The sequence below is a fragment of the Mesoplodon mirus genome (assembly GCF_964341445.2).
Source record: "Mesoplodon mirus genome assembly, chromosome: 10".
Taxonomy (NCBI): Eukaryota; Metazoa; Chordata; class Mammalia; order Artiodactyla; family Ziphiidae; genus Mesoplodon; species Mesoplodon mirus.
In genome coordinates, this window is record NC_138986.1 from 19,728,503 (window position 1) to 19,744,281 (window position 15,779).

The window sequence follows — 15,779 nt, forward strand, 5'->3', positions numbered from 1 at the left end:
CAATGGTGTACATATATTGTTCCTTAAAATATATTAAAATCCTATATTTTTTCCATCTTAAAGATGATTAAAATGAATGAATAATTCTAAGTTCTGCAAATGTTTAATAAAATGTTACAAAATATGAGATATTTAATCTGATGATTTTATTTTTTCTAGGTTTATAATGATAAAGTTTATTCATTATTTCAGACTATTGTAATAATCTTTATCTTTTGAGAAATATATATATTAAGCACATACTATATATGCCAGGCCTTGTTCTAGGTACATGGAGTATGGAAGCAAATAATGTGGAGAAGAGGGAAACAGAGATTAGATAAACAAATAAGTAAATTAACAGATAAAATAAAATATATCAGACTGTGGTAAATGTTTTGTTTAAGAATTAAAATAAGATACAATGTGATAACCAATGGCTAGTTTAGATTGGATGGATTAGGTGAAGAACATTCTGGGAACAGGAAACAGCTTAATAGAAACAGCAAGATGGCCAGTATTGCCAAAAAAATGGCTGGAAATGAAGAGAGTCTTTTTTTTTTTTTTTTTTTTGCTTTATAAATTTTGGTCTTTTAAAAAGTACTGACACCATCAAATTAGAGTGAATTAGTTTTTGTGGAGATAATATTTGAAAATAATTTGAGAATCTCATCGTCTAAAATACTTTGTGGACTCGATCATTTGTCAATGGAAAATGGAGTTGGTTCTTTTGATTCTTTTGATTATTAGCTCTCTTGTACTGAATAGAAATCTGCGAATGTGGTTTCAAGAAAACCCTGCTCCCTTTGAAAGAAATACCTCCCTAAGGATAACTTTTCAGCACTAGCAGCTGGAAAACTTTCTAGTTTAATGAAAGGAAGTGCTGAGGCAAGGAAAATCTGGTGTCTGCCTTTGCAGTCTTCCAAATGGTTCTTGGAGGCTCGTAATGTGCAATGAAGAAGACCAGGAATCTGTGTTGCATGCAGATGTTAAAGTCTTCTGAATTACTCTGTCTTCCTCACCATGTTTACAAAGAAACATGTAAAATCATCTGCCACAGCAAGGAAAGAAAAACCCTTTTCCTCAAATACAGCCCAGATACACATGATAAACTATGTGTGTGAGAGTGTGTATACACTATAACTTCTAATAAAAAACAATTGTATAATTCTGTATGATGATAGATAATTGTATCCTTGCCACTAGCTGTTCCCTCTGCCTCTACACCCTGTTCCCAGACATCTAGATGACTAACTCCTTTACCTTCTTCAGAATTTACTACTCTATTTAAAATTATCTGTCATCCCCCCTAAAACTCTACATGCTTGATTCTCTTTTCATTATGTCTTATTCATTGGTCTTATAAAAAACTATATATATTAGCTACAGGAGGGAATGCAGTGGTGTGGACGTGATGCTGGCTATCTGAGGCTGTCAGAGTTAGCGCAAGATGAAATTCATTTGAAGGATGCTATGTCAAGAACTCTTCCATGCTCTGTTGAAGAAAATTTCTTAGAACTCCACAAAGGACTATACTAAGCAAAACTTCCCCCGCCAAGTAGAAAGGAAAAAAGTTGCTTCTCTTTTCTAAGCTTGATATTATTCAAAGTGAAATGTATATCTATGCACTTAAACTGAAGAGAAATAAATCTTTTTTGATCATTAACACATCCTTTGAGTGCATTTTGAAGATGATTCAGGATTTTTTGAAAGACGTAAACAGATATTGAATAAAATACAGTCTCATTGAAGCCAATTAAGAAAATGGATGAAAGTAAGGAAATACAAATGGCATTAAAAATTGAAATGTCACATGTAAAATATTTAGAAGATTTTTAAAAAATTAAATTGCATTTTGATTTTGGCCCTTCTAATTTTTGCAATTTTATGCTTAAGAAAAGTTTAGAGTAAAAGAACTTGCTCTTAAAACTTTTATACAGTATACTAGCAAAAACAAAAAGACAACCTGAGAAAAATTTGTGTATACATGTATGTATAGTTTTCTTCTTTGTGATTTCATGAATGCATAGTTGTATTTGTTTCTGCATTATACATTAAGCTCTTCACTCTACTATCACATCTTTTAAAATGAGACTAATCCACTTAAATATTTAGAATAATGTGTGCTACAATGTTAATTGTAGAAGTTAAGACATTTCAACATGAATCTGGTTTTGAGAGATTGTACAGCCAACAGAGAAAACTGTATATAAACCTACCAGCTCAGAGTATGGACTATATATGCAAAGGGAAGAGTGTGAAGGCAGCCATGACTCTAATGGAAAGAACAGAGTGAAACAAGGAAGAAAAAACATTGGTTCCAAATTTGTCGTATCTTGGCCTTCTGTGAACTTTAGCCAATAGTGAGTTGATTCTTTCCTGAAAGGGTGAGGATTGCTGCTTGATGCCTGGAATATCAACCATAGAATAATTCAATGGAAACTCCTAGAGGTAGAATATAGTAAATATTGCTACATTCTTTACAGAGTTCATTAACAATTATTTTTCATTTTATTATTTAAAAAATTTTTCAAAGTCTTACATAAGTTTTTATATAGAGAATTTTAAATGTCTAACTTAATGGATTTTGGTTGAATAGAAAGCATTAATCTTCATGAGCTCATGCAATCAATAGCATTTGAGACTTAGTGGGAAAAGTACTTAATAATGATTGATACCTAGACAAATTATAGTCTATTTAAGTGGAAAGACATACCTTTGAGCTAGACAGACATGACAACATAAGGCAAATACGCAGTGTTACCCTCCAGCAATTGGCTGTGTGACTTCAATTAGGAGCAAATGCCTCAGAAGAATCAATCCCCTGAAATCTGGCCTTCATAACAATGAAAGTAAAAATGACAACAAATGCCATACTTAATTGATATGGTTTCTTATTCTGTTCTGTATCATTCCCAAATATCTGGCTTTTTTATGGGAATGGGTTGGTTTAGATAAAGAAAATGTAACTATTTGGCAAACTATCTCAATAATTTTTAAAATGCTCATTCTTACTGCCTAGTAATTTTACTTCCATAAAATAATAGAAAATTCAGACAATGACTTATACAGAGAGATACTCATTGACATGCTAGGGAGGAAAAAAACAAATAAACAAAACAGCAAGTCTGATAATCAAGCTGAGAAACTTCTATTTCTAGATGGAAATATCTTCTCTCCCAGAGCAATAAAAACAATAAAATCTTGGAAGAGATTAGAGAAGCTTAAATCAAGTAGTTAAAAAATGATTTTCTTTTGAAAATCATTGTGGGACACAGAGAAGGTGGAGAAGAGATTTTAAAAAGAGATAGGAGTAAGGATAAAAAGAAACAATAATGAAAATCTGGAAGTAGAGTGTGGAAAGACCCCATACAGTTTACTTTTCTGTTTCAGCTTAGTAAAATGGGCTCCAACTATAGTAACTACTAAGTGACTATAATTTATTATGTGTGAAAATATGGGACCAGTATTCATTCTTACAAAATATAACCAGGTTAAACATTTTAGGGTAAAAGTGAGTTAGTCTTTGGGTGAAATGCCTAGGACAAAGTCTTTGGTGATGAAGTGTTAAAAACAATGGCACTCTTGTGGGTACCACCTTGTTCATCATTGGTGACCACATAATTTCAGTTTAGGAAGGGAAGTGGGAAGCCAATTTAGTTGGAAAGGGAAGGGAAAGTAGAATAAAAATAACAAAATTGTTTTCTTATTTTACTGCATATGAACTGAGAAAACATCAATCACACACGTCAAAGAATGATGGTAATAGAGTTGGTGATGGTGACTGAAGACATTTTGACCCTTCCCTGGAGTCGGCAATTTTCCTGATGGTCAGTAGCTTCCTGAGGAAGGCAAATTGGCCCAAGTTTAAGTGACATGGAATACAATTCAGTTTGAGTAATATTTCTGGTTTCTAGTGACATAAAGATAAAGAATTTTTCAGATCTTTTTCACAAAAGATGACAATATGGTATATGTCTTTATGTCATATCTACAGGGAGAAATCCTTTGACTGACTCATAAAGAAGAGAATTAGAAAATAGAAAAAAAAACAGTGTCCCAATTATGAAAGGTACAAAGCTAGTACTTTCAGGTATTTTAAACTAATAGCATATATATACCTATGATATATAGATATGATTAGATATACATATCCTATTTAATCTACTATATATATTCTATTTACTCTACTATTTTTACCAGGTGAGTTAAAATCTATACTTTTTAAGATATAGATTTTAAATTTTCAAGATTTTAAAGATCTTTGTAATTCTATCAGTTTCACTTGACAAACAATATTTTGAAGATATGGTTGAGTGGCTTTTTAAAAATCATGGTGTGGGGCTTCCCTGGTGGCGCAGTGGTTTAGAGTCCACCTGCTGATGCAGGGGACACGGGTTCATGCCCCGGTCCGGGAAGATCTCATATGCCGTGGAGCGGCTGGGCCCGTGAGCCATGGCTGCTGAGCCTGTGCGTCTGGAGCCTGTGCTCCGCAACGGGAGAGGCAACAACAGTGAGAGGCTCGCATACCGCAAAAAAAAATAATAATAATAAATAAATAAATAAACAAAAATCATGGTGTAATATCTCCTTTTGTTCCTTTTAGTAACTTTTTTCCTTAAATTACTACTTTATCTGATAGTAATGTTATTTTGTTTAGTGTTTGTCAGTTGTATCTTTCAGTTATCTTGTTTTAAACCTAACTTTTTGCTTTAGATATATTTCTCATAAATAGAACTTAACTCTTATTTTTAATCCAAATTGATATTACCTACATTTAAAACCTAACTCATCCATATTTATTGTTACTACTGGCATATTTGAACTTATTTATGTTAACTTATTTTAGTTTTCTGTTTATTTTTTCTTTACTTTCTTTTATCTTCTTTTCTTGTTATTCAATGTCAAGCAAGTAGCAAGACCCAAAATTTGAGTGTCTCATGGGTGAAAGTAAGTAATATAATGTTCTCACAAAGTATCATGCTTCTTGTTTGGTCCTTCACTGTCCATTTCCAACATGTTATATACTGTATTTTATCTCCTCTTGATGAAACAGTGAATGAAATTTGCAAAACAAACTGAGTGATACAACTGTGAAATAAGCCAGAGTGTTACCAAAGCATCAGTTCTCACAAAGATTTTCTTAGGTAAGATACAGGGGCTTCCCTGGTGGCGCAGTGGTTGAGAATCTGCCTGCTAATGCAGGGGACACGGGTTCGAGCCCTGGTCTGGGAGATTCCCACATGCCGCAGAGCAACTAGGCAACTAGGCAACTAGGCCCATGAGCCACAACTACTGAGCCTGCGCGTCTGGAGCTTGTGCTCTGCAACAAGAGAGGCCGCGATAGTGAGAGGCCCGCGCACCGCGATGAGGAGTGACCCCCGCTTGCCACAACTAGAGAAAGCCCTCGCACAGAAACAAAGACCCACCACAGCAAAGATAAAGAAATTAATTAATAAACTCCTACCCCCAACATCTAAAAAAAAAAAAAAAAAGATACAATTTAATGGTATAATTCTTATCATAAATTTCATACTCCATTGTCCTCCTGCCAATGTAATTATTGTTGAAATAATTAGAAGTTTTCCAAGTGATATTCACTGCCAAGGTAAGGAACTAGTTAGATTCATGATCGACTTTTAAATTTTAATTACCTCATTTCTTTGAACAAATGTTTCTTACCTGTTTATATAAAAAGAACTTATAAAAGGTATACAAAAAGCAATGAAGAGGATGAAGTTATAATATAATTATATGCATGCAAGAGCCTCCAAAATTATTGATGCAGCAAGGATAAGATGTAATTTTAAAATTTCCAGTAGGAACTTACCATATGGTAAGCAGTTTGCAAAAATTGCATATGGGTTTATTCCATATGATCTGAAGAAATTTTAGGGGCAGAGAACATCATATCAAAGAGTATGCTCTTTTAAGTGTCAAAATAGAGCAATGTTAAATATTGTTGGCCTGAATGCTATGGTAGTGGTGGTAAGTGTGTGTGAGTGTTTTAAAGAGAAAGAGACTATAAAAATAACTGACAACTTAATTAAAGTACATTCATTATAAATATTTAATTGGACTCTTAGAAGTTGATCATGTCAAAGCTCATTGGCAGTTAGAGACCACAGTTTTTTTTTTTTTTTTTTTTTTTTTGCGGTACGCGGGCCTCTCACTGTTGTGGCCTCTCCTGTTGCGGAGCACAGGCTCTGGACGCACAGGCTCAGCGGCCATGGTTCACGGGCCCAGCCGCTCCGCGGCATGTGGGATCTTCCCGGACCAGGGCACGAGCCTGTGTCCCCTGCATCAGCAGGCGGACTCTCAACCACTGTGCCACCAGGGAAGCCCTTTTTTTTTTAAAGAGTATACTTTTTTTTTTTTTTTTGTGCGGTACGCGGGCTTCTCACTGTTGTGGCCTCTCCCGCTGTGGAGCACAGGCTCCGGACGCGCAGGCCCAGCGGCCATGGCTCACGGGCCCAGCTGCTCTGCGGCATGTGGGATCTTCCCAGACCGGGGCACGACCCCGCGTCCCCTGCATCGGCAAGCGGACTCTCAACCACTGTGCCACCAGGGAAGCCCGAGACCACAGTTTTGATTTCAGTTTACTTAATATTTCTCCATCAAAAGAAGCCAGTAATGCAGAGTAGAAATGTTGACTCATAAAAAATATTTTAAAAAATTTTATTTAGATATTTTTAAACAACTAATGTTTAATTCAGGTTTCATTTTAGCTCATGAGTGTATATTTTATTTATTTGGACTATTTCTCTGTTTTGGATCATTCACATTTGTTATATATTTCATTAATGAATAACAAATTATTCAGAAAGTTTTGATATCAAGTTCTTTTAGATTAGTAGCATGTGGTTAAACTTCTCAGAAACCTATTCTTTTGGACACTGAATTCTAGTTGTTATATGACCACATTGATGGTCTTAATATTTAGTGCAATGGAAATTTTCTAAACTCAGAGTGTGTTAACAAAAATCAAGTTTTTTCTTCAAATTAAGTGTTTTTTTTTTCAAAAAATTGAAGCCCTCTGTGCTGGTGAATTAAAATATGAGTCTCATGAGTCCTAATGAATATATTTGCTACAAGTTTATCATTGTACTTAAGGCAACTCACATCAAAATCTTTCACAACTATTCCTCCAATTTTTGAGATTTGATTCCTGTTTCTATTCATAGATCTCCATCTGCTTTCACTTTAAATTTTCCTTCATAACCTGTCTAAAACAGTTATATATTTTAAAAAGCATCTCATCAACTCAAAGGATATTAGCCCTAGAAGAACCTTTAGAAATATCCTAATCCAGTAGAATATTTTTTGATCCAACACATCTGAGGGCTATAACCTCTGTTAGGAATGGAGGCTCACTGGACTGTAATTTTCAATGGCAATGCGTGGTAAGGGTGAGGAGAAGGGCAAGACTTTTAATAGAATTTGCATGGAGAATGAGTGTGTATGATTTTAAAAAGATACCCAAGAGATCTGAATATGTCCCCTCAGCTGAGAATCTTCATTCTCTACATAAAACAACATGGGAGCAAATAAATCCCAGTTGTCTAGAACAGAAATAGAACTACAGCCAAAGTGTTCTGACCCTAATCTAATGCCCTTTCTTCAATACCATGTTACCTTCACTTATTCAAGTCCCATAAAATTTAGATTTCTTTCTTTGCATCAATATAAACTGACTTTGGGTAATTTAATTCAAAAAGAAAAAAATTTTAAGTACATAGGATTGCTCATGGAATTGAAAGGAAAATGCAAGAAGCAAGCTTCAGAGTAGCTCTGGGCACCTGCCCTCAGGAACAAAGAGGTGTTCTCTCACTGGTCAGCATGAATCAGGTCAACAGTTCATATGTCATTCACTCATGAATTAAATTCAGCCAACAACCTGGGGTTTCCTGCCCATTTTTGGCAGGAGAGGAGTGGGGTATCTTGATCAGGAATCCCAAAACTGAAGACGGGTTGATTTCCTAAATAAAAATTAGGGTGTTAATATCCAAGGAAGGATGGACTGAAAGCAGAGAGCCAGAGCAACACCTGTCCACTCCAGCACCCATCTTGTGAGAAGTCTCATTTCAGCAGAGTCTTCAAACCCTGCTTTTTGGTGACAGTCATTCCTGGCATGCTTTCTAGATGCCTGTGCTGTGGTCACGAGCAGAGATTCTCTTCCCCAACTCATGCCATTCTCCCACTTAAATCCTCCTTCCCCTTAGCCCCCACTCAACAGATGGGGCAAAGCACACAGTGGAGGAGGTATTCCTGGAAAGAAGCTTTATGGAAAGGAATAAAATGAGAGTGAACAAAAACTGAACAGAAAACATTTAGCATTGGAGAGGAAGAATTTGTGGGAATTCATGCCAGCTCTTTTTTGTTTTCTCACTTAGAGCATTGACTGAGTGTTACTGAGCCCAAGTTCATACTGCTTGCTGCACGACAAGCCAATAAATAGAGAGACGAGCTGTTGAGGCAAGGAATAGAGACTCAATTCAGAAAGCCAGCAGACAGAGAAGATGGTGGACTAGTGTCCCAAAGAAACATCTTGCCTGGGCTCTTTTATAGAACAAAGAGGGGGAGGTGAGGAAGTAAAGTAAAAGAGGCAATAAATTGTTGCAAATATTTCCTGATTCTGACCATACTGTGGAGGGAAAGTGTTAATTACTTCTTTCCTACAGCCATTCACTGGTGGGCCTGGTCAGGATGTTTCCTGTGAGCTAAACAAAGGTAATTTAGCTTAATGCTCAGGCATGAGAGGCAGGGTTCCCTGAGATGGGCCATTATGTCTAATTTAAGCTACAGGCAACGTCTCTTTAGTGATTAACTTGTAGCAAAAGCAATAGAATACAAAGGTTAAAGTAAAAAAAAAAAAAAAAAAAAAAAAACAGATCCAATATGGAGTCAGACTTGTTCTTCCCTATAACATAAGGAGAAATTGTAGGAGCGTTGGAGCCAGCATGCAGCCAACTAGAGGTGATGTAAAGGTTCCGAGTAGCCTGTTCCAGAAGAAAGTCAGAAATGTGCAAGGACCAGGCCAGGGGACTAGACCATTGTCTCTTAGTTCTGCTCTTCTTCCCATGAGGCTGAGTGAAGGGAAGAGAAACTGGAATTGAGTGGTGAAGGACCAAGTGGGAATAGTGAATTCTCAGGGATTGTGGTGTGGATGCAGTTTACATTTTGATTATGGGGTCCATATGGAAGGTAGCTGAAAGAGGCTGGGGCATAGAACAGCCCAGCAACTGGAAGCTGTCATGTCACAGAGCCACTCTCTTGGTGTGCAGGATGTAGCTATGAGCAGCCACAGGAGTTGTGATCACAGGGAGGACTTTTACCATTGAGGGTTCAGGCATGGAGTCTGGATGCAGCTGATTCATGTGTGTGGCTGAGGTGAAATGGGCATAATGTTGATAGGACAGCAGCAAAGTCTAAATTGAGAAAAAATCACTCCCTCAAGTTAAGAAAATATCAAAAAATATGAATATAAAAATGAGTGATAAGAATTGATAAGTTATTGCCGTGAGTTGCACTTAGAGTTAAATTGTATTGGAGTCCCATTTAGCACATCCATCTTACAGTTCTTTTCTGGGAGAGTTATTCTTTTACCAGCATTTATGAATGCACTATGTTATGAAAAAACACACTTACTGAAGAGAATTTTAGCCTCCAAGCCTGACTAACTAAGGACTCCATTTTTAAAAAGCTATAAAGTGAAAGAAAAGTGACAGACCAACTGCCTGAAATGCTAAAGGGTCAAAGCATTTGTGAGATTGACAATTTTAGAACCATACTCCATGGCAGGAGATGCAAAAGTATGTTTTTCCATGTAAATCATAGCAGTACAGTTTTATAGACTACCTTAGGATTTGCTACTACTGAAAACCAGGAGAGTAACACGAGCTTGAAACTCTAAGTAGGAGCCAGGTAAGGAGAAAGCCAAATTGAAATAAGTGAAGAGTAACTAAAACCCCTGGGAAATCTTATCTAAACTCCCGGCTGCACACCCACCCTGACAAGCTCCCTAAGCTTTGTAGGCAATACCAACCTAGTCTTAACATTGCCTCAGTCAATGCACAGCCTGCTTGGCTAGGAGAGTGATTTCAGCCATTAGAAGAAGAAGTTCAATTCTTCAACAGAGATAATTTTTCTGTCCTCCAAACATCCTGTAGGAACTCTTTCTATAGATTTTTTGGTTTCGTTTTACCATTCTTTTCACAAAATGCACTTATTCTGGGAATAGAGTGACAGTAAAAAAAGAAAAAAAAAGGAAGAAATTGATTTATATTTCCTACAACCTCTAAACATAAATCACCTTCATAGTGTTGTTGGTTTGCCTATTTTATAACAAATCACCAATAGTTTAATAACAAAAATAAAAGCACATCCTGTAAGGCTCTAAACTTATAAGTAAAAGCATTCCGAACAGTTCTCCCTCAGGAAATATGGGATGACTTACTCTAAAATAGAAATACCCTTGTCTAGACTAAAGGCATACCGTGTGCAAATTCTTCCTGTAGCGGCAACACTCAGCTGTCTGATCTCTCATTATCCCCATCCTTTGGGCTTTCTGCCATCCCTGTATTTATCTGCCCAGTTTTTAATTCCTTCAAGTCATCGGCACTACTGTGGTTCAAAGTGAGCTGTTTTTATAATCCTCTATGAAACAAAACCTGGGCTAGTAGTGGTCAAGTTTCATAAGAAAAACCATTGAGGAAATGCCAGTGGGAAACTGGACATCACCTAACATAGTCCCAATGGTCCTGCTTTAATATCATCACAAATGTTGGAAAATTGACTTCATTTTGTGCCAACAACAAATCTACATTAAAAACAGCAATGACCATAGGCATTCAGAATGATGGGCTGACTTCACTGAGGCTATTGTGTCCTAGAATCATGCTTCCATGTGGGAAGAAGAAAGTGGTAACTCCTGTAGGGTCTCTGAACTGGGGGTTTTAGATTACTCCTGTTGGCAATTACTGACGACCTCCCTCCCTAAGTAAACAGGGTCAAGACTGATTTCAAGCTCTGCAACTGCGAGTGGGTCATGATGGAGCTTGGTTAGAGAGCACAGAGCAAAGTGGGACCAAAGTTTGTGTTATGGAGTAAGGTAGGCCCAAGAAGCAAGAGACCTGGTCAGGTCTAGAAAACAGGTGAAGAGCAAAAATGGGAGCCAAATCAACAGCTTTGCAGTTTGGGTCAGAGGAGCATGAACCACTGGGCTTGGGAGCCTGGAGATTTACCTGAGCAGAAGAACTCAGGGCTGTAGCTCTCTATGGAGTGTCTGTGGCAGAGCAACTGGGAAACAGAGGGGCCATTATGGGCTGTAAGAGGTTCAGTCATGAACAAAGTAGTCACAGTCATCTCGGTGCATTTTTAGAATGAAATAAGATAATGTACGTGACAGTGCTTTGGAAAGTGTAATGTAAATGAGAGGTGTCGGGCTTCCCTGGTGGCGCAGTGGTTGAGAGTCCGCCTGCTGATGCAGGGGACGCGGGTTCGTGCCCCGGTCCGGGAAGATCCCACATGCCGCAGAGCGGCTGGGCCCGTGAGCCATGGCCGCTGAGCTTGCACGTCCAGAGCCTGTGTTCCACAATGGGAGAGGCCACAGCAGTGAGAGGCCCATGTACCGCAAAAAATAAAAAAATAAATAAATAAATAAATAAATAAATGAGAGGTGTCATTATTATTGTCATTAACATCATTATCGTCATCACGAAGCCCAGAACATCTAATAAGTCTACACACTGGAAAAGAATGAAGAAAAAAAAAGAGAAGAATCTGATCCTTTACTCAACAATTTAGATGCTAAGTATCTGGCACAGATGTAATTAGAAGTAAAATGATTTCATTAATGTGTACAAAACCTAAACTAAAAATGTATCTCATGCACAAGTTTAGAGAAAATATATATTAGTGGTGGAAGGCTAAGGCAGGTCCACATCTGTGGACCTAACATGGTAAACAATGTCCAAGTACAATAGATAGTGCTTCTGTGAAAAATGTGGGAAGACTTCACATATCAGGAGAGATTTCAGAATCTTTTTAAACTTTATGAAAGCCAACTTTATGGTCCAAGTGAAAGCCTGCACACTGTCAGATCACATATTTTTACACACAGAATGTTCTCCATTTCTTTTGATGTGTTCTGTCCTGGCTAATGAAAGTGAAACTCCTTAAGGGCAGACCCTAAACTTCCCTGATCTTGCATGCTGCCAGAAAAGTGCTAAGTACTCTGTAGGTATCTAATGAGTACTTGTTTGATTACAGCTGAAGTAACAGTGTACTCAGAGCAAGGCCAAGTCTTGACCAAGGACAGAGCCTAAGTGCAGTGAATGAGCAGAGTAAATAGGAAACAGGAGACAAAATAGGATACAGGAAAAAAAGAAGTGAACCAAACGAGGCCTTTGAAAAATGGTTGAAAAAATAATCTTTTAGATCTGTACAAAGCCACCCTGAACTTCCTAGAATGAAAGAAAAAAACAATAGGCTGAAAAAAACAGATGCAGAGGCTATTAAGTGGACTGGGGGAAGGGTAGGATATTTTCAAAGGTATGAAGTCCAGCAAGAAGAAATTATAGGATGGACAAAGGATTGAGGAGGAAAGTGCTACGCAGAGGAATCTGACATCCAGGTGAACTTGCAGATCAAAGGATAGAGAAGACAAGAGAATGAAGTGTGCTATTTGCGTAATAGGCTGTTAAAGCAAAATTCTCTCTGCCTCAGTTTTGGTTGAAACCCCAAAGAAGGCAGGCAAAACTGAGGTGCTAAGTACCCCTTTCATATTTCAAAGTATGATGATACCTCCTCTAGGCAGGAATTATAAGGGGAATAAAAGACAAGCCAAAAAAATCTAGTGGTAGATAAGAGGTTGATGTTACAAAGAGGCAGGCCTGGTTTGGGAGGTAATTTCTTCAGAAGTAACTACTTGAGTGTTGTGGCATTATTTCCCACCCCATCCCTACCAGGGGTCAGGAAAGGAGTGTACTTGTGCTTATTCCTCACATCAAGCAGAGACAGATGAGCTACAAGAAAGCCACTTGGAAAGCTTAACTTGGAAGTCTAGAGTTTGTGAGCTTCAGAGACTGGTACCAGGCCCACATCTAAAAAAGCAAAAAGGCGAGATGGTAGCTGGCCAGCTATCCAGGACAGCAGAGCAGAAAGGGCTGCCCTGGGAGAGGCTGGACTTGTGCTGAAGGTGGAAATGTGGAGAGAGCTGGCCTGGAGTTATTTTGATCCTGCCCAAGAGGCTCACATGGAGGAGTAATAGGACTCCAGCAGCAGCCAGCCCAGACAGCATCAGTGCCATATCATGGTCTCATCCATCAAGTAAACCTGTCCTGGTTTCACCAGTCCTCTCTCCTACTCACTCCATTTCTAGGGAGAAGGGAGAGGCTACCTAGAGAAAGGGGGCGGTGGAAAAGCATAAGGAAGGGAAGTGGAGAGAGGGCTACCTAAGCAACATACCACCCAGTCCCTTTCCCCACCATAGACCCAGGAGAAGAAAATAAGTGAGTCAGTCTAGTAGTGAGAAGTTTTTCATCTGAAAAACTTGCGGGAGTCAGTGGCAGGAGTGGCTTCAGCCTTGGCTGGAGACTGAGGCGAAGGCAACGGCGACGCGGGGCACGTGAGGCAGCGGCCGGTGTTGGAGGCGGCCCCGGGGGACCCCGCTGACCAAGGGAATCTGGAAAACTTGTAAGCAAAACATTTCTCTAAGAAAATTTTGGGTTTTAGAAATTCTGGATAACAGGGCAAAGCAATTCAGTCCCCGTGAGTAGGAGCTTCCTCACTTGCCTGCCAGAGGAGATCCACAACCACCCCACGTTTGTGAGGAGGATCTGGCTCACGGTATAGATCTTCTTCTAGATTGTCCTTACAGCCATAGAAGGAGAATCCATCTATTATGACGAGCAAAGCAAATCTGTGTGCAACACAGAGCAGCCAGGCTGTGAGAACGTCTGCTATGATGCCTTAGCACCCCTCTCCAACATGCACTTCTGTGCGTTCCAGATCATCCTGGTGGCGACCCCCTCTGTCATGTACCTGGGCTATGCCATTCATAAGGTTGCCAAAATGGAGCACGGTGAAGCAGACAAGAAGGCCGATCGGAGCAAACCCTATGCAATGCATTGGAAACAGCACCGGGCTCTGGAAGAAACAGAAGAGGACCATGAAAAGGATCCCACGATGTATCCAGAAATGGAATTAGAAAGTGAAAAAGAAAATAAAGATCAGAACCAATCTAAACCTAAGCATGATGGGCAATGGCAGATTCGGAAGGATGGGCTCATGATAATCTACCTGCTGCAGCTGCTGGCAAGGACCATGTTTGAGGTGGGTTTTCTGATAGGGCAGTACTTTCTGTATGGCTTCCAAGTCCACCCATTTTATGTGTGCAGCAGAATTCCTTGCCCTCATAAGATAGACTGCTTTATTTCTAGACCCACTGAAAAGACCATCTTTCTTCTGATAATGTATGGTGTTACAGGCCTTTGCCTATTGCTTAACATTTGGGAGATGTTTCATTTAGGATGTGGGACAATTCGAGACTCACTAAATAATAAAAGGAGGGAACTGGAAGATCCAGCTGCTTATAATTATCCTTTCACTTGGAATACACCATCTACTCCCCCTGGCTATAACATTGCCATCAAACCATGTCAAATCCAGTACACCGAACTGTCCAGCAATGCTAAGATTGCCCACAAGCAAAATAAGGCCAACATCGCCCAGGAACAACAGTACGGCAGCCATGAGGACAACCTCCCAGCTGACCTGGAGACTCTGCAGAGGTAAATCAAAATGGCTCAGGAATGCCTGGATCTGGCAATCCAGGCCTACAATCACTAAAATAGCCCCCATGGTCCCCGGGAAAAAAAGCCAAACTGGGGTCCAAAGCTGGGTCCAACAAAAGCAGTTCTAGTAGCAAATCAGGGAATGGGAGGACCTCCGTCTGAATTTAATCTTGGCTGGGCTTAAAACTTGTGCTTTTCATAGTTCATGGTAAGCAGTGGCTCACTGAATAATGACTTCCATTGAGTAAACATTTGGCTCTGGTTATTTTCAGGGATGCTGTTGGCTCATGATCCAAGCTCAGGGGACTCTGAAGGTGGGGCTGGGACAGGGGGAAGAGAAAGGGGAACACAGTGTTCCTGGACACATGTTCCAGCAATACACTTGCCGAATTTTACATTTGTGTCTTCCAGACCTGGAAAAGAACATATATATTTAAATCATTCTCGTTGAACAGTTTTTGTATGTACAGTATTATGGTACTTTTTTTTTTAGTATGAGAACTTTTTTTATATTATTACATTGGACCACTGTAGTTATACTTTTATATTAAAGGGGAAAAAATCCTTAAGATAAAAAAAAAACCTCGTTTTTCTGTGGCCCTAAAGCTTTGTAACTATGGCCAATGGATAAAAGTTGCAGGGACAATATTTATATATCAATATAAGGAAGGACATGCTTTTTAAAATTGAATAGATTTGACATAAAATATTGTGCAAATTTAAGTTATATGATATGCTAATTTGATACATTTATATATTGTAATATGATTGCCATTGTGGCAATATTTAGCACCTCTATCATGTTACATGATTTTTCCTTCTTTTCAGTGGATAGGATAGTTAAGTTTTAGTCTCTTAGCAAGTTTGATGATTGTAATACACCATTGTTCTCTCTATTCATTATACTGTGCTTTAGACCTCTACAGCTTATTTTCTAGTTTGTTTTCTTGAGAAACATCAATCTTATCTCCCTGTCCCCCACCCCCTGGTATCCACCACGTTACT

The 15,779-nt window shown here is 38.7% G+C and overlaps 1 pseudogene across 1 annotated transcript; it reads left to right on the forward strand.

The window, feature by feature from the left end:
• The first annotated feature begins 10,815 nt into the window (after positions 1-10,815).
• Positions 10,816-15,221, forward strand: LOC309810887 (gap junction gamma-1 protein-like; annotated as a pseudogene). The gene is made up of 2 exons: positions 10,816-10,902; positions 13,714-15,221. The product of its transcript is annotated as a gap junction gamma-1 protein-like (transcript).
• Positions 15,222-15,779: the final 558 nt, after the last annotated feature.